Source organism: Malaclemys terrapin, chromosome 2, assembly GCF_027887155.1.
Source record: "Malaclemys terrapin pileata isolate rMalTer1 chromosome 2, rMalTer1.hap1, whole genome shotgun sequence".
NCBI lineage: Eukaryota > Metazoa > Chordata > Testudines > Emydidae > Malaclemys > Malaclemys terrapin.
The window spans coordinates 35,473,524-35,498,223 of record NC_071506.1 but is presented as its reverse complement, the minus strand read 5'-3'; the positions used below and the strand labels follow the sequence as shown (position 1 = coordinate 35,498,223).

At 40.1% G+C, this 24,700-nt stretch overlaps 1 protein-coding gene across 1 annotated transcript in view; it reads left to right on the top strand.

The window, feature by feature from the left end:
• The window catches only part of RIMS2 (regulating synaptic membrane exocytosis 2), a 788,551-nt gene that overhangs the window by 508,075 nt on the left and 255,776 nt on the right, over positions 1–24,700 (top strand). The window lies entirely within an intron of this gene.

Sequence of the window (24,700 nt, the reverse complement as noted above, 5' to 3'; positions counted from 1 at the left end):
CATCTGAATTTGTTCTGATCAGTCACTTATCATATGCACTTTTTCCTGACAAAGAGTAGCAGACAGTATATTGAGCAATCATGTTCCCTACAAGATTAATGAGATTTTTTTTTAAATTTCTTTCAATTGTATGAGTTTCCTATTTAAGATACTGGGTTAAGAATTGATTGGCATTTTCTGTCCATTCTCGAAGACCTAATAGATTGTATCAAGTTTACTTATACAGTCACAAGAATCTCCCCTAAATTAAACATCCTTACACAGTAAATAGATTCCTTTATTTGACTTCTGTTTTGATATATGCCTGTACAATTGGAGAGTCTGCACAATTCTGTGGATGAGTTTCCTGCTCTTAACAGAGTTTGCAGTATGCCTCAGCACATTTCTTTTGGGGCTTTTTAGCTTTGATTTTTCTACTGCCTTGGTTGCATTGTAATTGGGGCTGGTTGTGTGGGTGGGAAAGGTATAATGTTCCTGTGGTCTTGAAAAAATCTATTTAATTGCCTCTCTTTTTCAGTACTGCTGTCACTCTGTGTACTTTTTTTAAAATGTATTCCTTGTTGTCTTGTCTCATCATCCACATACATCTCTCATTTAAGGTTCTTATACTCAGTTTGCAAACTCATCACAATGTCATCTTGATTTAAATATTTACCTTCATTTCATCAAGTGTTACCTCTCAATTTTTTCTTCTTTTCCTCCTTATCCCAATGTTTTCATTTTGTGTTCTTGGTTTTTATTTAACAGCAGGTTTTATTTAACATGACAGCTCACTTTGCTCTTTGTTCCTTCTGTCATATAAATACTATATTACCTCAAATAAGTTTGCTAATATCTGTCAAGTATTTGTCTTGACCCTTTCCATGGCAATTCTTGCTTATTTAAAGTATTGCATATGCAACCTAAGCCTCCCGGTAACCTTTAGGCTTTGACTCATCATGTTTCCATACTGATGCTTAAGAAACAGTTATACTTGTCTGTCCTCCACATAGATGATTTTCTTGGCCTACTGTACAATCCAATTTCCATTTGGCAAGACATTCTTCCACCTGTTAAAGACAAGAGCCTCCCATGGGTTGCTCTATATTTCATTTTTATTCAGATACCATATGTGAACATGAGAAAATGCATGAGGCACCTTGTCGAGTCCATTATGCATCTACTTATTTTCTACCAAATGACAGTTGGTCTTTCATCTACTGTTGTTACTCCTTATTTCATTTTAGATTCACTTCTTTAGCCATACCCACCTTTTAATATTTGTGTACCCTGCTACTGGTCTCATAAAATCATGGGACCTTGTGAGTTACTTCTATCAGTCTGGCTAAACTGCTTGTGACTAGAAATCAGATATTGGCATGGGAGGCTCGTAAAGCAATTTTTAGTGCACATATGTAAGCAAAATTATATCCATTCATATCTGCTTGAAAATGAAATGGCAGGAACCTTGCAAATGATAATTCCTTGAAGTGCCTTTTTAACTCCTTTTTCAAAATGTTCACAAATGCTGATTTTGCCGCTGCCTATGGTAATTTGATCCATATATTTAATTACACACTCTGTAAAGAAATGACTCTTAAAGTCCCTTTATATCTGATCCTTTCTTAGTTTCCTGCCCTTTCTAGCTTTTGAGCATTACAAAGTTCAAAGATATCTGGTGACAGCTGTTTACAAAGCTGTCTCTTTTGATGGCTTGCACCTGTAGTCATATTTAGACAAATATGTATTCTTCAGTTTATTAAGGAAAGTGTTGCTTTATCCTGTACCTCAAGAAGACAAGCATATCTTTCATAATAATCAAAGAAAATAATTATAAATCAGACTAGGAAAAATTACTGCACTTCAGAAATCTTTTTCAAGTTACCTTTTCTGCCAATTTATCTATTCTGGGCTACCTACCCCAGAGAGGGCTACAGCAATTAAAATAACAAATGTTGTTATAGTGCTTTTTGATAATTTTTTCCCTTCATATGCAATACATACAATATAGAGTTCATGCTTGGGAAAATAGAAACACTGGGCCAGATTCTCTGTTGGGAGTAGCTACCGAGAAGCCACTTGCAGCTCCCTGATTTTCAGATTAGCTGTACATTGGCCCCGGTGTAGTTCAGAGCAATCCTAAACTACACCAATTGATATTGGCCCTCAAGGAGCTGACTGGCATCAGACAATAGCTAGCGCATATGAGCATCTTGCCAGGCCCCTCCTGTCTCTAGAAAAATTCCTATGCAAGGCAGAGATGGCAGAGAGGGTGATAAAGAAGCCCTCTGTGCCTAGTGTACATCAGCCAGAGTCCCTCCAACAAGGAGCAGGAAATTCTTGAGTTGAGGAGATTTGTCTAGTTTCTGGATCTTTTGTGACATCAGAGTGCGGCAAAGAAGCCAGATTGCAAAAGGGAATCTGGACCATTTATGTGTGTTTCTCTCTCCACATCTGTATAATGTTTTTATTGGATATCAATACAATGTCTTACATTGTGTTCTTCCTAAAAGAATCTGAGAGTGCTTTATAATAAGATACTATTTAAATTATCCTAATATGAAAAGTGATTGAATTAAAAGCTCATACATTTTTCTTTAGCCCTATTTTAAATGTCAAATCTGACTGGCATTGCAATTAGAAATATTAAGTAAGTTCAAAAAAATGTGGCACATAGTTGCTAAAGACCATCCCCCCATGGTATTTTACAGTAGGTTATATTTTGGATTAGATAAGTAACCTGCTTAGGAGGTCAGAATCAAGAAACAGGGACAAAATATGAGTTACGTTTAATGGCTCTCAGCTATTAAGTGGCTTATAAATGTTTTAAACTCTATAATCAATACTACAGAATTTTATGGGGTGCAAGTGAAAGACAAGATACATTTTGAACATCTGTGTTCTGGACACTTTATATTCAGGAATTCCTGCAAGTAAAGGATTGTGTTAGTCCAGTTCTGAGAAGACAGCAGCATTTATCAGTGACTGCACTAAGTATTTCTCACTGTGTAAAAGGTAATGAAATACTTGAGGAGCAAAATGAGAATTCACATGAGGTATTACTCAGCAGGTGTTCAGAACCATCTAGATTAGAAAAAGTAACAACAAGTAAAACTCTTCTCTAGCTCACAAAACTACTCTGTTTCCAAAAGAAAATGAAAACCACTGTTTTCTCTTTTCCTCACCTATGTTGTCCTTTTGTTCAAAAAATTGGCTTTCTTTCTTTTTGACATTGCAGCTGTTGGGATTTTGTGGTTCCCAGTAATAACCAAATGAATCAGATGCTGGGCAGAATCAAGGGTCTTCAATACTTCATTCAATTCAGTTCAACAAGACTTTATTCAATGTGCACAAAGGGAGAGCCCCTGGTACAAAAATCAGCCAGAGTCCCTCCAACAAGGAGCCCCTCCCGTTGCTATTTTATAGCACATGGCAGTTACATAACAAGTTTCATAACACAAACCTCTAGCCAATCATACTTAACCTTTCCATATATGGATTTGTTCATCAAATGCTTATACTTCTCCACGCCACATGTTGAGCTCACCCTCCTCCCCTTGGCCTTTTCTAGAATGTTCCTAGGGTGGTGAGCCACAACATGCTTCTTTATGCATAGGTACCTTCTAAATCACATGTTGTTTAAAATGAAACCCAAGCATACCTTTCACATCCTTCTCTGTAATTGAGAAGGCTTGTTTTCTAGAAGCGTCTGATTTTCAGTAGTTGTATTAGACATTTTAAATTGCTAACAATGAGGTCTGAGTTTTCATATGTGGGTTCTATAGGGAAATTACTTTGCAGATATAAAACACTAGAGTACTTTGGTCACTGCTTGAAACCAAGTGCAGTTTGAAAGTTATTTTAAAGCAAAATATAAATGTACAGAATGGGTGCACTCAGAAAGCCCAGTAATTACCAATACAAACATTCTCCTAATTCCTAAAGTCCATGTCCATAATCTAATACTGTTCTATGTGAATTCTTGGGCTGGTCTCGATGGAGGTAACTCACCTCTGTGTAAAGGGCCAGTCCAAGGCCTATATCCCACTTAAACCACCCAAAATACTTCTGAAGTGAAACGTAAATGGTGCAGAGGTCATACGCTGGCCTTTCATATTGGGGTGAGTTTCATTTTATATTCTTCATATGAAACAAGAGTGACTTTTAAATGTCTTTAATTCACAGGTCTGAAAATGCAGTTATTAACACAGTGTATGTTGGTGTAATGATTAATATTTATTTAATTCTTTCTCAACAGTTATTGGATACACAGTTAATATTTATCGCTTAGAAATACTTGTTTAGTACTTATCAGTTACGGAATAAATCTTATCAGCATATTTAAACATCACATACTTCATGGGTATATAATTATGCTAAGATTTTGATTCAAAATGTGCTTTATGTTTTCCATAAGAGGACCACCTTTTTTATGTGTTTGCCTCTTTGAAGCAAAAGGCTTAGAGAGTCCAGAAAGGGAAATTACTTAAGTATCAATACACTAAAGTCTTTATAACTTACAAGTCCCATAAAAATTGTCTTAGAAATCGGTCTATGGCCAGAGTAACTTATCAACTATAATCAATACCTTTTCTTGTCTCTAAGTCAGAATAACTGGTTTTCCAGATTCATGTGTCTAACTATTATTAAGAGAGGCAGAAACAATTTAACTAACTTTCTTTGTGATGTTTCAGCAAGCTTAAATTATCATCCACAAACTGTCAGCTAATCTTCTTGGCTAATGAAGCTGCAATGCTTCTTCAAGAGAGTTCTTGCTTCTTTCTTGAATAGTTTGTCCTTGATGGGTTCTCCCTGGAGATGGTTTACCTCAACAGTTCCCCAGAAACATTTAATTTCAGGTTGTCTTGGCTGCAGATTCTGCAGCCAGAGTTCTTTCTATCCCTTCTCCTCTTGTGATTGTCATTTTCATGCCAAACCACTAACATTTTGGGGCCTTCTTTTTTAATGCTTTTGGGGGGGGGGGTCATTGATTTTACCTGCTTTAGACGGTATTATCTTGAAGGCATTAGCTCAGTAATCTTATTTACATTATTTCTTATGCATGTATGTTGATAAGGCTTGAACACCAACGATACTTCTCTTCTTAATGTTAAAACAATCCAAAGGTGCTTTACAGTCCTATCATCATCCATAGATGCCACTGCTGTAGATTTTTAGCATTCTTTATTGTAAAATTTACATAATTTCAATTTTATAAACATTCACACTTTTTTCATCAATGTTTAGGGTATGTGTTCTAAGATCTCTGCCAGCTGTATTCATCTCTTTATTCAAGGGAGCTTTAATTGTGTTTGCTTGTTTTCAAGTCTGCACAGCAGTTTTTTTCAAAAAAGAATTTCTCTTACTTCAAACCTCAAGTAATATCTTTAACTTGAATATATTAAGTTATTATATATCTTAAAACAACCTTTAATTTGATAAATATAAAATGTACAAAACCAAAACACAAATAAAATTTCACTTTAATTTATACTCTCAAAAACTTACTTCATTAAACTTGTTACTTTCCAAAATTATCAAGAGCATTCTCTTCTTTTTTCTATAAAGCATAAGAAAAGTAAAAGGGAAAATTAGACTCTCTCTTTCTGTTAGTGGCAATTGTTCAATTGACCTTTCAACAAAACATAGTCAATTACATACAATTTATCTTTAAAAGAGAAATTCATATTGTATGTAAAACATTTACGATCAGTAGTTCCTCACCACTAAAAATCATTTCTGCTTTTTTCCTTATTTATTCTTTTTTTTTCTATGTCTACTATATTTAAGCACAATAAATAAAACATATAATGTACCTACATTTAAAGTTCTGTTATGCTTGATTAGTATCTGTGTGTTGTTGTAGCTGTGTTGGTCCTAGGTCAGATATTAGAAAGACAAGATGGGTGAAGTAATACCTGAAGCAGAGTTCTGTGTAAGCTTGTGAGCTTCTCACCAACAGAAGTGGTCAAATAAAAGATATTACCTCACCCATCTTGTCTGTCTGATTAGTGTCTATCACAGTCCTTTAATAGGACATCCAAAGCCTGCATTTGGATGCACAAGTCAGTATGTAAGCAGGGGCATGCATGTGGATGCAAGTACCTACATGGATGTCCAAATATGGGATTTGATTTTCCATGACATGCTCAGGTATGAAATTTTGGTATGTTAAATATTTTTGGCAACTTGATTATATTATTGCTTTTAATTAATACTTGCTCTACTAATTTTAAAGTGAAGTATTAAAAATTAAATAGCATATAAAGATAATACTGGAAGCTTCAGACAGTACAGATGTTAAAGAAGGAAATGACATTTAGCATCACAATCTGAAACAAGTCAATTATGGTATTTTTGATATGCAGAAGTATAGTACAGTTAATGATGTTTTTACATGGTTGAAAGCTATTTTTTTCCTATAGACAAGCAAGCAAAAAGACATTTTGTAACTCACTTTAAAGGTTCATAAAGGCTCTGCCACTGGTGTTTGCTGGTTTATTCTAGAGATATTGATGTATACTTCACACATTTTAAGGTTTGCGAATTACAGTTGTATGCTGGCTCAAACATAAAATATATGAAACAGTTAATAATAATACTAATGGGTGAACACTGACACTGTATTTGGTGCTGTTCAAGAACAAGTATGAGAAAAAACCCTCCTGTGTTCCTGTGTGAATTAATTTCCCTTCATTAAGCCACTTAGTAATCTAAAAGGGAAAGAGAGACAGACAGAGAGAGCAGGAGAGAGTATTATTTAAAACACTAGGAAGCTGTTTCCATGGCTAGAAATACAAATTTCAATATTCTGTGCAAAGGTTAAAGAAAAAGGTAATAAAACTTTTAAGTTCAAAGATAGGGAACTCACTTCTTAACATATGGCCAAAGACAGCAGTGCTCTTTTTTCTGCATGTGCAACAATATCCTATGGGGCATGTAGGCTTTTGATTTATTTTCTTCATTTCAAGGTGATTGCTGTTATTATTTAATATTGTGTATTATTGATATGAATTTTGATAATGCCCAAACACCCCAAGTATGACTGGGCTTCATTATGCTAGGCATTCTGTAAATACATCAGAAGTCATGTTTCCTGCCCCAAAGAGTTTACAATGTAATTTAAGGCAAAGTGTAACCAGTGAGAGTAACAAACATTGCTCAGGACACAGAGGATTTTTAAAAGGAAGTCTGCAATGTTATTAACTTCTAACATCAATAAGGAAAGGGGCTAACATCCCCTCCCCCCGCCCCCCGCAAAATACCAACTATTTACTTACGTCCAGTACATATTAAATTACCTTCATGCCAAATAACCAGTATTTGGGGGTGTCCCTCTTCAGCCTAACCCATAAGATCCAGGCTACCTCTGAATCCTCTCATCCTCCTCCTGTTTACTTCTAGGTGCTGGCCCCTTTGAGCCTTTCACCCTCACTGGACACTGACTGCAAGTTGTAACAAACTTTCAAACTCCCTCATAAATTAACAACTTTAAAATCCTATCAAGCTCTCTTTATCTAAAACCAGGAAGATTCAAAGAAGAAGAAAGACCCACCAGATAGTTTGTCAGTGTTGCTCTAATGGAAAACTTTCTTCTTTATCCAAAAAACTGGTGATTGGTCAGACCTATAGCATCTTGGAAACAGTTCAAACTATACTTCCATTTTAGGGCAAAGTGGGTGGGACAACAACCTCAGCAGAACTACTGCTGCATGGCCCAGGGTTTCATATGTAGGAAGGGGAGGGGAAAGAGCACAAAAGACAATCAAGTCTCCCTCCCCCACCCCCCAACACATGCAGCCTAGCCAATGGAAGCAGAGAGAGATGGAGCATTCTTTCCTCCCTCAGGACCCTCTCCCTGCCCATGTTCCAATCTTTACCTGCATTCTGGGTGGGGGAGAAGGAGAAAGGCTCCATAGCAGCAAAGACAAATCTGCCTTTTCCTTCCTCATCCTCTTAGAACCCCAGGTGTTGTCTTTCTTGTGCTGGTCAACCAAGCATCTCTTCCCTTTAATGATTCCCACCAGGTAATATTTTTATTTTGTTTTAATAATTATCTAGGTCTCCAGTCCAATCACGGTTAAGTATCCTGACATGACATTCCTCTTAGCTTTACCCAAACCTTTACGTAATGGAACTTATTTGTGGTTTAGACAATACCAGGAACTGGAATATAGAATATCTGTGGGGAAATGAATTCTGGCCTGCGGAATGGTAAAATAAAATGCCCTTTTCACAAACTTTGGGTTAGATATGATGGATATCTTCTAAATCCCCAAATCATTCTCCCCAGTCATGTTTTTCACTTGCTCCCCTTCACACAGACTAATGAGAAAAAAGGAGATACTGGTAATTGTCAGAACTATGCAATTGGATGTTATTGATTTCTCCCTTTTTTGTCTAGTAAGTCTGCACTCACATATGTTATGAATACTACTCCTGGGGAAATTCTGCACCAAAATTTAAAAATTCTGCACCAAAAAATGAAAATTCTGCACATGATATTTTACAATTCTGCAGAATTCTGCATACTTTCTTTGTCAAAATAAAACAGTATAATCACGTTAGTTTCAATTATTTTGGTAATTTATTTAAACTACAATACAATGGATGGAGAATGGGAGTGGGGAGCATAGGAGGAAATCCCCAAACCCCCTCTGTCTAATAGTAATGTAGCTAGTTTTGACCCTTTACTTCTAGTTATCAGTTAACAAATATATGCAGTCATATGCTCAGTGTTACATCATAGGCAACTGAAGAGCAAGTGAGGGCTGGGGACTCAAACTTACAATTTATATTCGCTACTGACCATCTCCAGAAAGGTCAGTTGCAAACAATTCATGGAGCACATTTTGATAGAAAATTTTTCAGTCCAAAAATTTAGCCCAGTTCTAATCCCTAAAGTACCATAAGCATGTATAAGGTCACACGGTCCTTTAAAATAAAGCTCCTTTTTACCACTCTGGCAATGTAAAGGAGCCTTAACATTTTTACACCTGTTTTATACTCCTGGGGGAATTCACTGAGAACAATGGGAACAATTTACTAAGCAGGCTGACTGCTACATTCTTCTCTGCCTGAGGGGACAGAGCCTGCTCCATGCCTACCTCCTCAGAAACACTGGAAAACCCTGCCCCTCCACAAGTGTGCTACAATAGTTGAGCGAGAGGGACAGAGTGTCTCTCTCTATCACTTGCACAATTGCCCAGACCCACCCCCGACATTTATTTACGCCTCTACCAGCTGCTCCGGGTGCCCAAATCGACCTGCCTGAACTTGCAGAGAGGGGCGCGTGATTGCTCTTGCTTCCCTTTGCTTCCCCGTCAGAAGTCATTTTTCCATGGGGAGGTAAAAAAATCTATGGGGGCCATGAATTCTGCGCACATGCAGTGATGCAGAATTCCCCCAGGAGAAGAATATGAAATCCAGAACACATATTTAAAATACTTTTATTTTATTGTAATCATCAAGAAGACTCCCGTACCTATACGCGCGCGCACACACACACACACATTTCTGTTATAAACAAACATTTATATAAGAATTGATATAGTACTCTTGTGCCTGTATTGAATTTGGAGTTCCACCAGGGATAATTAAATATTAATAAAGTCATTTCCATGAAATTATGTAGCTAGGAAAGTCATTTTTGCATGTGCTTCTGAAAGACAAATTAAAAAGGTGACTCACTTTAAATTGCATTATGGTTCCTGGGGAGTACAAATTAGATTATAAAGCACTTCAGGACAAATAATTACAGGAGTCATGGCAAATATGATCAGACTGTTCAATGGCAGTATGCATATGTGAAGGAAAATTAAACTGTACATTAAGTATCAGGGGTAGCCGTGTTAGTCTGTATCTACAAAAACAACAAAGAGTCTGGTGGCACCTTAAAGATTAACAGATTTATTTGGGCATAAGCTTTCGTGGGTAAAACCTCACTTCTTTGGATGTACATTACTTTCTAATGCAATATAAAATATTGGTAGCTAGTAATATTTTTTGATTTTAAAACAAGTTTCTTGGGAAAATGTTACTGATTCTGTTAGCAATTTAGTGATTTTCAGGAATCCTGCAAGGTGCTGATTACCCTCAACCATTGAAGTTTGTTTCAATGAGAGTTGTGGACATTCAGCACCTTACAGGAACTATTCACCACCTCATGCATTTGGACCCTAAGTATATTTTTGAAACTATGCTTTAATTTGATCTCCGCTGTATTTTAAAATTAATGTTAGTTAATGAAACCAAACAGTGAAGAAAAGTTGCAGACATGCTTTTCCTGTGTCCCTTCTAAGGACTGGCCTACACTTGAAAGTTAATGCAGATTATCCTGGAACAAGAGTGCCTTTCAAAGGGTATGTCTACACTCAGGGTCGGCTCTGGCTTTTTTGCCACCCAAGGCAAAAAAGCCTCCCGCTGCCCCCCCGCCCTGCCCCAGCGCGGCAGGGGAGGGTGGCGAGCCTGGCTGGGGCTCCGCTCTCCCCGGCGGCCAGAGTGCCGGGGGGAGGCGGAGAGCCCGGCCGGGGCTCCGCTCTTCCCAGTGGTCAGAGCGCCGGGGGGAGGGTGGCGAGCTGGCTGGGGCTCTGCTCTCCCCGGCGGCCAGCGCGCAGGGGGAGGTGGGGGCAGCGGTGAGCCCAGCCGGGGCTCCGCTCTCCCCGGCGGCCAGAGCCGGAGCGCCGCGCCACCCCCCTACAAGTGCCGCCCCAAGCACAAGCTTGGTGGGCTGGTGCCTGGAGCCGGCCCTGTCTACACTGCAATTAGACATCCACGGCTGGCCCGTGCCAGCTGACTTCTGCTTGCAGGGCTTGAGCTGCAGGGCTGTGTAATTGCTGGGTAGACATTTGAGCTCGGGCAACAGCTGGAACTCTGGGATCCTCCCACATCTCAGGGTCCTAGAGCCTGGGGTCCAGCTTGAGCCCAAATGTCTACACAATAACTGAAGAGCCCGTGAGCCCAAGCCCTGCGAGCCTAAGTCAGCTGTCACAGGCCAGCCACCAGTTTTTAATTGAAGTGTAGACTTACCCAAAGTGGCTTAAGCTAAATGGGAACTAGGAACTTTTGTTTCAGAATGAGAGCATCCACACATACAGTTGATCAGGAAAAATTATGTGTGTAGGCAAGCAGTGAGTGCCCTCAATAGCTATTTGTTTATCTAGGCTAATTATTTAATAACAAGTGTGTATTAAAAAGGATCAAACATTGTCACAGCTAGTTTGGCTCTTTGAGAATAATATGTAAATAGGATACCAGAAATGTATAGAGAATTTAAAAATAGGTAGGAATGAAAAATGAAAAGAGTAAAGCCCTCATCCAGCAAAGCACTTAAACATGAGCATGACTTCAAGCATGCCAATATTCCCATTGACTTCCAAGAGTTCAAAGATTTTTTCAATTGATTTAATTGGAAATGCTCAGAGGTGTAAAGTTATGCAGGTTATTGTTACCCTTTTTCACCTGAGCAGCAAGTCAAAGAAGCTGAGATGGAGTCAGGCATCTTTGATGCAATCATATTTACAATGTACAAAGACCTGTTTCCTTGGACACAGGACAAATCAAACAACAACAGCTCCAAGCCCCTTTCAGTCAGCACTCAGTCCAAAAGTTCTCCCTAGGCTTTTCTCAGGGCCATGCTTATTCACTCTGTGTCTGGAGCTTCCTTGTTGCTTTCTGTCTTCTTGTCTGGTGTTTCTCCCGTTCTCTCTCACACACAGACATCCACCCACATATCAAACAATATTCAGCAAAAACCCTCTTCCCCACAAAGTGCTAATCCTTGAGCAGACTCACATGTGCTTTTGTTCTGGGCAGAGACATATCCCAGTGTTCTTGTTTGAGGCCCTATTTTTTCTTACATTCACCCTCAATGATAGGTACACTCACCAACTTAAAACAACGTTTTCACCCAGCCCACAACACTGAGGCCCCACTCCTGCAAACACTTATGCATACACTTTACTTAGGGTTACCATACGTCTGGTTTTTCCCGGACATGTCCAGCTTTTCGGCAATCAAACCCCCGTCCGGGGGGAATTGCCAAAAAGCCGAACATGTCCGGGAAAATGCCGGCCAGGCACTTCCCCTCCTGCGGCGGCTCTGCTCCTCCCCTGACTCTTCGGCTCTGTTTAAAAGCCGGGCTGCCCGAGCGCTACCGGCTTCGGGCAGCCCCCATGCCTCCGGACCCTGCGCCGCCGGAGCCCGGGAGGGGAAGTGCCCGGCTAGGGGCGCAGGGTCCGGAGGTAAGGGGGCTGCCCGAAGCCCAAGCGCTACCGGCTTCACGGTTTGCCGGGCAGCATCCAGATCCTGCGCCCCCGGCTGGGCGCTTCCCCTCCCGGGCTCCAGCTGCGCTGGGGAAGCGCCGGCCGGAGGCGCAGAGTCTGGGGGCTGCCCAGCAAACCGTGAAGCCGGTAGCGCTCGGGCAGCCCTTTCCGCGTGGCTGGGAGTGGGAGGGAGGAGGGGGCCGGGAAGGGGCGGAGTTGGGGCGGGGCTGGGGGGGTGGGGAAATGGGTGGGGCCAGGACCCCGTGGGGGGTCCTCTTTTTTTATTTGTTAAGTATGGTAACCCTAACTTTACTTTAAGCATGTGAGCAACCCCACTGAAATCAGTTACTTTGCTCAGGTTGTTCAGGTGGTTAATATTAAACATGTGTAAATGTATGCAGGATTTGAGAGTTGGTGCATTCCTGGGTCAGGGCCTATGTTCTCTCTGTTGTTTTAGGGTGCTTACGTTTTAAGCCTTATTTTCAGTGCCCTTATAATTTTGGATCTCCTGTTTCTCCCCCCCCCCTTTATTTTCAGTGTACACTACAATATTTTTTTTATCTTTGAAGACAATTAGCATATTTTTAAATTGACAGGCTTAAAATAACACATTTTAGGAATGTCACTTCTATTGGCATAGAGGATTGACTGTTGTGCCTCCTGGACAATGCTGGAATGCAGCTGCATTCTGAAGGGGATTCATTCCCCCAGAGAAGGTAGGCAGGCAGTGTTTGCACCTCCTTCCTCCATGAACACTTCTGTCAGGGAGGGATTTCTTGAAGTACAATTGGGACATTGTAGGAGTCCCCGATGGCTGCGGCTACCAAACTGTGCTGAATCTAATTATTTCTTGGGCACCTGGGCCAGCACTGCCCACTTTTGAAGCTACTCTGGTAACTCCAAGCCCCCTACCAAACTTCCCAGCAAATCAGAGGGATGGGATGCCTTGTGCTATTGTAACTGCCCCCAGACTTGAAGTCCACAGGGGAGCCAGAGACATCCTAACTTCTCCCTCTGCAGTTTCAAGGGAATCAGTGAAAAATGAACATTTCCTACATGCAAAAGTATTTTACCTGTTAGATGTTAACTGTAGCAATTGCCAATGGAACCAGCTAATAGTGGATTGAAACTATAAGCAGAATGAAAGATGACTGAATAAATTAAAAACGTTCATACTATTCCATTATTACATTATCAGCAGAATTTTGCTACATTGGAGTTCACTCTAAGTGGGTTCCATTGCAGTTTGTAAACAGTTTACTTGGTAATATTTATAGTGCTGCCACTTACAGTGCTTCAAATGCCGCTGCCTCTACATCTTCCAATGCTATAATTTTGGGATGAAAGCCTGGCCCCATTGAAGTCAATGGCAGTTTCACTATTGACTTCAATGACGCCAAACGTTCACCCTAAGATAACAAGACAAATGGCACATGCTGAATTTTCATATGCTAAAGTGGGTGGACTTAATTTAAATCACACCTCTCCCTTGCCCGGACCTAGAACTCTAAATGCAGAAGATGCATTGAGCATTACTATTGTAATGAGATCTGAAAGAAGATGTGTACATAAAACAAATGCTGAATAACAATACTGTTATTTCAAATTTTAAAATGAATGTTTTATTTTTTTACATATCTTTACTATCTCAAATAAGACCTGTGTTAAAATGTAGTGTAAAGGAATAGTCTTTACATAAACTTTTATGCAAACATTTTTGCATAACTATAAAGGGAAGGGTAACAGCTGTCCTGTGTACAGTACTATAAAATCCCTCCTGGCCAGAGACTCCAAAATCCTTTTCCCTGTAAAGGGTTAAGAAGTTCAGGTAACCTGGCTGGCATCTGACCCAAAGGACCAATAAGGGGACAAGATACTTTCAAATCTTGTGGGGGGGAAGGCTTTTGTTTGTGCTCTTTGTTTGGGAGTAGTTCGCTCTTGGGACTGAGAGGACCAGACATCAATCCAGGTTCTCCACATCTTTCTAAACAAGTCTCTCCTATTTCACACTTGTAAGTAAATAGCCAGGCAAGGCGTGTTAGTTTTCCTTTGTTTTCTCAACTTGTAAATGTACCTTTTACTAGAGTGTTTATCTTTGTTTGCTATACTTTGAACCTGAGGCTAGAGGGAGGTCCTCTGAGCTCTTTAACTTTGATTACCCTGTAAAGTTATTTTCCATACTGATTTTACAGAGATGATTTTTACCTTTTTCTTTAATTAAAAGCCTTCTTTTTAAGAACCTGATTGATTTTTCCTTGTTTTTAGATCCAAGGGGGTTGGATCTGTATTCACCAGGAGTTGGTGAAAGGAAGGAGGGGGGATGATTAATTTCTCCTTGTTTTAAGATCCCAAGGGGGTTGGAACTGTATTCACCAGGAGTTGGTGGGAGAAGGAGGGGGAATGGTTCATTTCTCCCTGCTTTAAGATCCAAGGGGTTTGGATCTGTATTCACCAGGGAATTGGTGAAGAGTTTCTCAAGGCTTCCCAGGGAAGGGAATCCATTTGGGAATGGTGGCAGCGGACCAGATCTAAGCTGGTAGTTAAGCTTAGAAGTCTTCATGCAGGCCCCCACATTTGTACCCTAAAGTTCAAAGTGGGGAAGCAGCCTTGACAATTTTATTTAAGGGAAGCCAGTATTGTTAAGTCTTTATTAGCTATTTCTTGCTCTCTTGTTTTTTGGATACATTTTTTTGAGAGATTTAAGAAACATCTTTGAGTCATAAAATACATGCGCATGAAACATGGTTTTTCATACCGTTAACATGTTGTGATAGTCTAATAATCATAAGAAAATTCTTCCAAGGATGTAGAGTAGGAATTGCCTTACAATTACCATAAAAACTCTATAAAATTATTTAAGAAAAGAAAGGAAGGGGCTGTAATGAGGAAACATAGAGAACCAGAAAAACTTGTGTCAGATATTTGATGTTGGGGACCAGTGTTTCTGTGCTTGATACAGTAAATGTATTTGTAAGGACTAATTCATTCTCTCAGAAGGATTATCCATGTAATGCTGTGTAAAAGAGAATGATCTTGAGTTATATGATAGACAAGTGCCAATCACACGTACTAAGGATGTGGGGAGCCAGTTTAAATTGTTAAGCAGTAAATGTTTATTTAAGAATCAGTGTTCTGTATTATTTTGAAATAGATTATTATTTCGTTCCTCATCCTTAACCCCCTTTTAGACTCTTTCACCTTATTATACAATGTGAGACTGCACTAATATACAATGAAGAATCCATGTGAAAATACAGATTTTTTAAAATAAATTTGAGTTGACTTCTCTCACTTTAAAACCAAAAGTTACATGGAAATCAGATTTCAGTGATGTCCTAAATGCCCACAAAATAGATGATATTTTAAAAAATAAATGTTTTCCCAACAAATACAACATTCAGCTAAATGATAGCTATGTACAGTCATCCCTCTCCAACTATATCATAAATCCAGTTATTAGCTAATCTCTGAGCCCTGTATCTCCACATTAAAATTCAAATACATTTTAATGTGCTGTGTTTTTGCAACATACAGAATACCCATTTTAATGAATAATAAAAATTTTACCTGCTAGAAATGCTGGCAGAAAAATAACTGTACATACAGTTGAAGCCAACCACATGTTTTTTTCCAGTATGACATGGCATACGATTTTGCATGCCATGTTGTAGGCACAGGATTTGTAAGCACAGGTATTTTTTATAGGAAATAATAGCAGATAGATGCATTAATTCCTACATAATTGAGGGACTACTTTGGTACTAGTTTATGTTAATATAAAATGTAACAGGTATTGCTACTGTGTAAAATGTCACAATTTTGCTAATTATTAAATTATTAGGGGTTTACACATACAGTCATTATTCCTTTGAGTGAATTAATTACAAATTTGCTAAGATTATTTTCTGGCAACAAGGCATAGAGCATATTAATCCAGCTCTAGAACACTATCCGATATCTATTAGTTATTTGTATTGATACTAAATTGAATGAAGTGATGTACTTGAAGTGGTTGCTTTTTAAATTATTATACAGGAATTTTATTAAGAAGCATTACAAAGTCTACTTATATTTGAATGTACAACATTCCAGATCCATCTTTTCTTCTTTAGGGGGTTGCAAATGTATATTCCACGCAGGTGTGCATGGGCTCAGAGCATTGAAGCCAGAGAATTTTGCTTAGTGGTATCTGTAGGGGTGATACTTGCACCCTCTGGCCCTCATAACCCATCCCATGGCTCTATAAGGATGGAATCACCCTCAGTTCCTTCTCACCACACACGGCCCAAGTCAAAGCGTTCCATGCAGATTTTACCTCACAGTTTTTGAGAACACAGAGATCTTTGTCGGCTTTTGTACATAGTTATTCCCTGACCAGATTTCAAACACTGACCATTGTGTGGGGTAATTATGCTGAGTAATGAAGCCCACACCCAGTGTTTATTGTGTTTAGGCAAGGGGCACATTAGGGAAAAGTGCTCTATTTGTCGCTCCTTTAAGAAAAGGACACAGCCTCTTGGCATGCCACTGGTTTCACACTCTTCTCCCTGGAAAGAAAGGGACCATTCTCCTTCCTTTGGTCGTCCTAAGAAAAGACCTCAGAAGACTAATTGGAGCCCATTCCAGGGCTCAGAGAGACTCGTCCTCCTGTTGTAGGGAGACTTGGGGACATCACCATGGCTCTCCAAGTGCCCAAGATAGAGCAGGGATGCTCTTCATTACCAAAGCAGGATCAGAGTGGCATTGTACTGTTTACTCCAGCAATATCCATCAGGTGAGTCTAATAACAACCTTGGTTTCGGCACTGACGGTCTCAACCCTGCTTGTTTATTAGACAGCAACTGATTTACTCTGCCTTTTTGTTCCCAACTGCGGCAGGGTGTACTAGGCCCGAAAGCCCCCTGCTGGAGGTCTCATGATTCTACCACACCCCGGCCCAGGAAAAGAGCAGAAGAATGGAGTCCTCCAAGCTTCCTAGAGAGGCTGTGTGGGAAGCAGCCAATCAGAGAGAGAGCAGGGAGCAGCCAATCAGAGCCCAGCAGGCTCCTATAAAAAGGATCTGCTGGACAGAGAAGTTCAGCCTGCTGGCCTGGACCAGGAGAGCAAGGAAGGTGCTCCTGGCTGGCTGCCGGGACTCAAATATGGGAGAAGGTGCAGGGTCTATGGGGAAGTGGCCAAGAGGAATGTAGTGAGTAGTTAAAGGGATGCAGAAAGCTGATTCTCATAGGGTTCCTGGGTCAGGACCCGGAATAGTGGGTGGGCCTGGGTACCCCCCCAACAGCCACTGGGGAAGTGGCTTAAAAGCCCAGAGCACAGGGAGTTTAATCAGGCCGCATTTGGGAACTTTATATACTCTACAAGGAAATCAAATTGAAAGACAAATTCAGCTGATGTGCTGGACCAGGTGGCAAAGAATCTCCAGGTAGGAAGACGTGGGGGCGCTGCTCCATAACAGAGAAGGGACCCTTGCAAGCCAGCCCAGGGAGAGCTGCAGATCAACCAACTGAGGGTACCATGACGGGGCCTGTTGTACAGTTTAAGGACTGAGTCCAGGGAGAGCCACAGATCAACCAACCGAGGGTACCATGATGGGCCCTGTTGGATTGATTAAGGACTTGAGCTGAGGGATGGGGCTGCAGGCTGATTCCAACTGACGGTCCTGATATAGGCCCTGTTGGATGGAACAAGGACAGAGTCCAGGGAGGACTACAGATGAAAAGGCTAACCAGGATACTGTGATAGCCTCGGTTGGTTAGATTGAGAACTGAGCCTGGGGAAGGCTACAGGGAGTTCCAACTGAGGGTATTGCTATAGCTCCTGTTGGACTTTTTACCCCAGAAGGGATCTATTTATTTATGTTCACATGGACTGAGTGTCACTTGGCCAGAGGGCTGAGTCTCCAAAGATCCACCTAAAGACAGCAGTAGTGGACATGAACTTAGCCGAGGGATGGGGCTGCAGGCTGATTCCAACTGAGGGTCCTGATATAGGTCCTGTTGGATGAACTTAGAAAAAAGTGCAGGCACGCACCTGACCATGACGAAGCGCTCACAAGAGACAAGTTGGCCCCCATCACACCAACTCTGCACTGTTTCAGGAGTCCTCTTCTATAGGGTACTCTCACTGGTACCAGCGCAATCTGGATTTGTTGCTTTGCCATATGGCCTTGTGCCTTCTTCTGTACCAGTTAGTAGGCCTGCTAGAGACGTGATACACATCTTGTCATTGGTACCAGGACATTCTTCCTATGAACCAACCCCAGTTTTGGGAAGCAGCGTGGGCTGAGGGATGTGCTGGCCGCTGCTTCCCGCAGCCCCCATTGGCCTGGAACGATGAACTGTGGCCAGTGAGAGCTGCGATTGGCCAAACCTGCGGACACTGCAGGTAAACAAACTGTCCTGGCCCGTCAGCGGATTTCCCTGATGGGCCACAATCCAAAGTTTGCCGATCCCTGCTCTAGATTGACAGTTCACCTTCTGCACGACCCATTGAAGTCTCCACTTTAACCAGTTCCTTACCCACCTTTTGATTCTCATATTAAACACCATCTTCTCTAATTTAATAATTTCCCATGTAGAACTGTGTCAAATACTTTATTGAAATCCGGGTAGATTAAATCTACTGCCTTTCCTTTGTCTAGAAAATCAGTTAACTTCTCAAAGAAAGAGATCAGGTTGATATAAAATGATTGCGTTAGTAATATTTCTGGCCAGCCTTCAAATATTCAGCTTTTTAAATCTTTCATTGTAAATAAATACGTTGTGCTTTTACTCATTTTTATTGCCCTTCTTTGTATTCCCCAAATTTTAAATACTGACCATAGTTGTACGCAGTGTCTTAACTGCCATCTCTTCAATGCTGTATAAAAGGGAATTGTCATATTTATGATACATAACACTCTACCTGTGCATATGCAGAGAAAAGCTTATGGATATTTTTGATACCACATTGCATTGTAAGCTTGTATCTAATTTGCTGTTCACAATCATTGCTAGGCCTCTCTCGGAGTTAAGACTTCCTAGCTTTCTGCCGTCCACTGAATATGTCTCTGACATTATTCTTTCCCATATGTATTAACTTGTGTTTTTCCAGGTTGAACCTAATGCTGTCCATATTTGTAGCCTCTCCTCAGACAAACTATATTATTTTTCTGTCCTCCCTAGTGCCTGCACTAAACTCCCAATTTAATATAATCAGCAAATTGAATTAGCATACTGTTTACTTCTTCTTACGATTTTTAATGAAGATGTTAAATATTACTAGAGCTAACAGGATCCCCTGTGGAACTAAAGAAAGTGCATAGTGAGCATACTGGCTATAATGCACAAATTAATATTTTTAAGATACAGTGCATTTCTAATTATTTCTATTTCTGTAGATCAGTCTTGCATTTCTATTATAAACCTGATTTACAGGTATCATTTTATTTCAAATGTGGCATGATGACATTAAGCACTTTTTAAAATTCCTAGACCTTTAAAACGTATTTTGAGTTATGTTCACAATGCCATTTTATCGATTTGTTGAGCAACATAGCTTAATTTCCTAATTTTATATAACAATTTAAAATATAAAAAAAATTTATGAGAGCATCTGCCATAACGTCTAAACTATCCAAGATACAATCTGCATGGAATTCTTAATCTTGTATCTTATGTTCCCAACATGGTCATAGTTTTTTTGGCCCTCTGAGGTAGCAGATGGTAGCCTGCAAAACCTCTTACTGGTCAGTCATATGCCACGAGTTGGCCCTATATCACCTATAGAACTTTCCACTCTTCTTTATCCCAGTCATATGAAGACCTTTGCTCAATACCTGACCATTTGTCTGGCTAGTTTATCTTATCTGCCTATCAATGCTCAGTTGTATGCTTTCTGGTTTTGCTGACTTCCAGAAAGCTCCAATAAAAGCCTCACGTACATGGCATCTCTCATATATCAACCTTCCCTTTTTCCTTCATTCTGTACAATACCAATTTCATCAATAAGAAATTAGTCTCTGAACATTATTTCTTTGTACAGAAGAATCTTTCCTTGTTTTGTAAAGCAACATGTATTTCTATGGCACTACTTAAGTAATAAATTATAGTTTGTTTTTGTTGATGCTTTGAGTTATGTCATCACTCAATATAACTTCCTTGAGGTCTGTGCCACAAACTGCCTTAAGGTACCTTTTCCACTAATCTTTTAATCTGAGCATTAGTGTGTCTTCTATTTTGACTTCAGATTGTTTCTGAATGTAGGACATATAGGCCTATAGGAATGAAGACATTAAGCAGAAACTTGATAGAGTGAAATAACCTATCACACAGTTCTGCAATTTCTTATTGGGCTCATGAAGCCTCATAGACCTTGAGAAAGTATATGCATGAAACATATGAATGGGTAAGGAAGAATTTTTCTAAGTCAAAGGATAGTGGATCATAAATTAGGACCAACAAAGTGGCCAGGACCTAATGGTCAAGAAGCTGTTTAGGAGCTCTGACTGTTGACCCAGATAAAGGGAGCTGAGATCATTTTGGTGGAGTCATCACCTCCTATTGTTCCCCTAACAATGCTTGCTTGGGAAAAACACCAATATTTGTGCATGTGACAAAGAACCGGTACCCTAGGAAGTAGGGCCCCAAAAGGGGACCAAAGGTCAGACTGACCTCACTTGACCAGGATTGGACAATGCAGTTGGAGTCCAAAGTCTGTGATCCTCTGATCAGAAGATTGCTGAGGAGATCATTTGGAACAACACCAGGCTGGGTTTCTCCCTTAAAAGACCTGGTAAATGAGAAAGAGAGTGTGTTCCTCCTGAGGTCACCACGATGACAACCAGATGGCTGATATCCTACTTTCCCTCCAAAGGAAAGTAGAGACCAAGACGTTGTAGAACGGCCAGTTGACCAGAGGATGATGCCTGCTAGCTTGACAATACCTGAGCTACAAGACATCTCCTAATTCCCCAAACTGCTGTTTCTGACTGACTGTAAAGCTCCACAGACCAAGCAAGGTGAAGAGCAAATCCTTTATCTTTTTCTAAGTAACTTGCTTTTTTTGTGTGTGTGTTTCCTTAACAGGATACTTGAATACCTGTGCAGAGACGCCTGCCAGGAAAAGACTTCTTATCCTAGCCTTTGTAGGGGTGCATGCATACGTGTGTAAAGCCAGTAATAGTGCATGCATATAAGCCCATAATGCAAATTACTATTGGGCATTGATTAACCTAGGTTGAAAGAAAACCTTACCACAGATCACTAGAGATCACCTATGGTATTTAACACATTAAAACTTAACCCATTGTTTCAACAAGGGAAAGTATAAGCTGCTAAGTAAACTGCATAGAGAAAGAAAGACCACATAATCCATTTAATCTCTGGTATTTTGTTAACTATGTGATTTGATTAATGATTGTGCTCATGCAATGATTTGACCAGTTGTTGATCTCAAGTTGTTCTCTCCAATTCTGATTTGTATTATTGTTAATTCTTGATTTAGCTAACTTGATTTACACTGTAAGATCAATCAAATTTTCATTTTTTTTAGTATTTTATAGAAGTATAATAAATTGGTTAACCTTCTAATTGTCTATGCTCTTGAATAAAAGCCGTAAAAACACACCAGATTGGTTTTCTCTAATTAAATGGTGATGAGGAAAACACAACCTTAATTAAAGGGATGTGAATTAAACATTTGACTCAAGTTCTGCAAACCCTATTGTTGTTATAAGGAGTTGTATCAGCATATTGGTATCAAGGCTTTGACGTGTCAAGACTTTGCTCCAGGAGTCTTCCACACATAGATATGTCTGTCAATTCTCAACATTTTAAAGCTTGTATATCTTGACCCATTCAGTGAGCATTCTGTTGGACATCTGCTACACTGAGTGTTTTTGTGTTTTTTGTGTTGATACATCTTCGTCGATAAATGCAGCTAGTATTTATACTGTTATCTTTTACAGGATGGCATCTCTCCCCCTTGATCCACACAAAGGAGGAAAGAAGGAATTTTAAGAATTGAAGATGTGTGTATGTTGCAGGAAGAAGTTGCTTGCAGATTAACATGACTGCTGCATCCTTTGTCTTGGAGCATGATATATATGGGTACTAGATTTGCTTGATGAGGTCATGCTTCATGGGAACCATGACTCTAAGTCAGTTGGGTTTGGTTTAGTTTGTTACCAATGGCCAAGACTGATAAGTACCTGGACTAGGAGCACATTGGAATAATATGGTAGTATCCTATTTCTGATGAGTTAATGAAGTCATGACAGAGACCTGCTGTGGCTAAGAGAAAACCACCTGAATCCGTGAAACTGGACCCCAGGACAGAGTTTCAATGCTGCAGTCCTTTTGGAAGTGGATTTACTGTTTTGTGGTTGCTCTCTTATGGACTGCAGTCTATAAGTCCAGAGAGCAAATTGGGGTGTGGATGAATGCTCATGCTTTAGTTGAATTTATTCTCCAGGCAGGGAATGCCAGGATAGATTATCAATTTTGTGCATGAGGTTATGGACCTGCCCAGTATGAGGTGTGGGCAGCCTTTGATGTATATGATATATTGCCAAGAATTATTGGCTGAAGAGTGGATACCTGAAGATCTGCTTGCTGTAGGCATCTGAATTCCACATGGGATTCCACAAAGCTTCAAGATCTTCCATTCACCAGAAAGGGTAACTTCAGAATTAGGTGGAACATCTCTACAGAATGCAAAGGAATGTGAGGACACCCTGCTGTCTCTGGGATCACCCCATTTTCCTCCCCATGAGAGGTGAAGGCAGAAGCAAAAGGCACACTACCTTGCATGCCACTGTACACACCGACTGGATTCAAGTGTGCCTAGAGACATGCAGCAAGGCATTCAGGGACAACAGCTGTGAATCTCTTTCCCTTTTATCTAAACAAGAAACTACGACTCTTCTGCTCATGACACCAGGAAGAGACCAGTCTATTAAAGGACATCACTGATGATGGTGGTGCATGCATGCCTCTCTATTGGTACCTTTCTGTTAGCAAAGGTTCTGACAAGCTTAGATGTAAGGGTTTAATTATCATAGTAGTCCAATATAGGCTCAAACTTGTATGATTCTCAGCTTTGTTGCAGATAGCAGTGACTGTTCCCACAGATAATTGCTCAGAACCAGACTGTCTTGCTCTCTCCCATGCTGAGAACCCTAACTTTGAAAAGTTTGGTTCTTGTCAGGGTAGAGTTCCATAGGTGTTCTATCACAAGTTCTCCTGTTATCTCAGATGTCTGCCAGAAGGATTTATAACTTTAAGTGGCAACATTTTTCAGTGTGGTGCAATCAGGCCATTTGTGGATCCCTTTAAGTACCCCTCGCCAAACTGCTTGACTGCCTTCTTCTGGATGAAAAACCAATTCCATGCATGTTTATTGGGTAACTCTAAAAGTTGTCATAAGCTCTTTGAAGACCAGTGTCTCTGCAGCCCCTTGTCATCAGGATTAGTTTTAAAATTCTTCTATCTCTTGTGACACAGCTCCCTGTATCTTTGGATATTAGTGTGGTCCTGACAAATGTCATGAAAGCTCCTTTAGAGCTGCTCAGTATCTGTGATCCCATATTTATTACCTAGAAGATAATGTTCCTGGGGCAGTGACTTCAGTTTCAGGAACTGGCAGATTTAAGTAGGACAATATGATGGTATTTACTTATCTGCAATTCCTTCCAAGGCTGGAGATATATTTCCACCTTAATGAGTCTATCATCCTGCCACAATTTATCTCATATTCACATGCTCATCCTGCTGAGTCTCTTCTCCATAAACTTGATATTAAATGAGTTTCTTCTTTGTGTATATGAAATACCTTAGAAAGTCTGTCCATCTCTTTTTCCCCTTTTGATTCCATTTCTTTCTGTTGATGTCTATAGAATGGGTACAGCTGTCATAAAAAGGACCATTTGTTTGCATTTTGCCATCTGATTGCATTTTGTACTTGGTAGGTTTTCTGTTAGGACTTCTCATGACTCATACTATCTAAACATCAAGGATGTTAACTTCAGGACATCCACATTTTCCTTCTTACATACATTTACAAAGCAATCACTATTGCTTAAATTTGATCCCAAGAGTCATGCAGCCGACGAAGTGGGCTTTCACCCACGAAAGCTTATGCTCCAATACATCTGTTAGTCTTAAAGATGCCACAGGACTCTCTGTTGCTTATCCCAAGAGTGGAATCCCATTTCAGTATGTCAGTGCTGCTCAACCTATTTCTGAAGTAGGAGTTCCCACACCTTCCCCCCGCACCCTCACCTGCCCCCTAGAGTTTTACTTTTCTTTTAGGATCACCAATTTTTGAAGGATTTTGAATGATGAAAAGTGATGGATCATGACATTACACCATTTGTTAGAAATTGCAGTAACTAATTTTGTAATATTTGTTCTAATAAAAAATTCTATTTTAAATTAATGTATCATACTCTTCACTGATCTTTTTACTCTAAATTACTG